Here is a 2,672-nt window from a genome sequence, read left to right as displayed (position 1 = left end):
TTTATGCATGACAAAATTGAATGAAGGTATCTTAAAACTTAGGGCAGAAAAATTGAGAAGAAAAGTTTGGAAATTAATGACTTTGTGACCGTGACAAGAAAGCCGAAAATATAGCAAGTCTTCAGAATTAGTGCCAAATAACATTAAATACTTGTTATGGGGATGATGGTTTTAGAATATTTTCAGTATAATAGAAATGACATAGCAAGGGCATAAGAGAAAGAAGTATGTAATATTTAGCAACTTTGTCTAAAACGTAAACATCTAAGGTATTTCTCACAAGGCCTAAGTCCTCAGTGTTTGTGATTCAGATGGAAGCAAGTGAACAGCCTGGGTGGTCAAGTTTCTGATCCCAATATCTTGTGGAACCTAAACATTTCTCAAGGGCATTTGCCAATGGACAAATTAAACGACACACTACAAGCTGCAAGTCTCTGCATTCTGGAGGCGTGTGATAATATAAATGGGCTTCAAAATAGCCCAAGGGTAAGAATTTCCTGTTCAAATTTGAAGTGACACATTGATGAGAAATCTACTTTTTCCATTATTGCCCCCTTCTGAGGTCACACAGGGCCAACAGGCTGTGAAAACCACAGATATCATCTGTTTACAAGAGTAACCTGGTTCCCTCTGGAAGATGCATGAGTGTCTGGGCCACAGAAGGCATGTGTCACTACTGTCCTGTCTCTTTACTCTGTCATCCCAGTGAGTGGGAGATTATAAATGCTGGTGGGATGCATCTGAGGCACAGCTAATATACAATGGAATCACAGAGAACATTGGTATCTGTATTCCAACAATTCAGGGTAACAAACAAGAATGAATATGAAATACATTGGAGAGTTTTTTAAAATATTTAATCTTGCCTGTGGAGAAGTAATCATGTACACGCACAGACGCATATACTTGGGTTTGTAAGTTAATATAATGTCGAGTGAAATTCCATAAGCATCATGGCAAGAAACACTTAATTTTGAATTTGTCATCAGTATAGATATAATTACATGTATTATTTGATATTTAGCCCAGCCTTTAAAAATAGATTCTTAAAGTGAATTCATCGCATCGTGAGAGTCCAACATTACACACTTACTTAGGTAAATGAAAGCAGTTTGGTTTTCATAAAAAGCAGGATGAGCTACCTTCCATAAAATGCTAATTTAAACTTAACTGTAAACAATCAAAAGACCTTTTAAAAATTAACCAAAACTCAAAAAAAAAAAAAGAATCCATACTGAAAGACACTACTGTGTAATGAATAATGTTCTTTGCTCTAACAAATCAGTAGTTATAATGTGACTATGGTGTTAAAAATACTTAAAATAATTAATATTGAGAGTTTATAAAAGCCAGATTGAATAGTGAATGCTTTATATGTGTTATATTTTTACATATTTTGCTCCAAGTTTACATTAGTAAACTAGGTAGTTAGACACAAAGTAACTTTTTAAAGGTCATACTTTGTAAATTTGAGAGACAGAAGTAGGTCCAGATCTCACTGACTACAGAGCTCATTGGCTGAACTATTAATTTACATTTAATTTCTATTTGTTACACTTGCTTACACAACTAAGACTACCCTCACAACTTTTAACATTCACAAATCTTTCTGGAAGTTTGTACCAAAACAGTTCTTCCACAAATGATCTATACTTTTGTAATTTTATCATTTTATGGTTACACATATTACAATTAATGGCAGTTTCTGGTGTTAAAAAAGTTCTTTAAGGAAGTCATTTTTTAAAATTTTGTTTTCAGTGTGGTTCAAGTTTTGGATAAGTTTAGTGTGTCACATTAACAGTTTTGAACATATACGTTTTTTTCTTTTAAAATTTAATAATTTCGGGGCGCCTGGGTGGCGCAGTCGGTTGAGCGTCCGACTTCAGCCAGGTCACGATCTCGCGGTCCGTGAGTTCGAGCCCCGCGTCGGGCTCTGGGCTGATGGCTCAGAGCCTGGAGCCTGTTTCCGATTCTGTGTCTCCCTCTCTCTCTGCCCCTCCCCCGTTCATGCTCTGTCTCTCTCTGTCCCAAAAATAAATAAACGCTGAAAAAAAAAAAAAATTTAAAATTTAATAATTTCTCAGAACGCCACAATAACCCAAAATAAAAGATCATTTGATAATAACACATCACCTTTTAATAAATAAGTATGTCACCAAATAAAAGTAATTTATTACAGGATAGTTCTATATGTGTTAAAACTCAATTCCCCAATCAGAATACTCCACTTTTAACCAATAATGGATTTAAAACTTGTCAAAAACATTGGTGCAACATTTTCTTTCTAATGCAGCATTTTAGTTTTAACCCAGTTATTCTAATAGTGTTGAAATGTTTCTGTGGAATCTGGCCTTATATTAATGAGGACAGTGTTATTCATGAATTCCTTTCTTCTTCACTAATCTATTGCTTTACGTTTTTCCAACCAATACTACTGTGTCAAACATAGAATATCAGAGTAAAACCCATTCATTCTATCATGACACACTCCTTTAAAGCTCTTAGGAAATTAGTACCAGATTTCACATTGTTCAACTGCAAAAGAGTAGTTATCACTTACCCCGCACTCCACCCCGTGTGAGCAATCTTGTCCTTACATTACATACACTATTTATCAAGACCTTCAGTACAGTTTCATACAGCACTGTGCCTGTCACGACTCAGCTGCAGAC

Source organism: Prionailurus viverrinus, chromosome B4 (assembly GCF_022837055.1).
Source record: "Prionailurus viverrinus isolate Anna chromosome B4, UM_Priviv_1.0, whole genome shotgun sequence".
Lineage (NCBI taxonomy): Eukaryota > Metazoa > Chordata > Mammalia > Carnivora > Felidae > Prionailurus > Prionailurus viverrinus.
The sequence above is the reverse complement of the archived record's forward strand: the minus strand, read 5'-3'. Positions refer to the sequence as shown.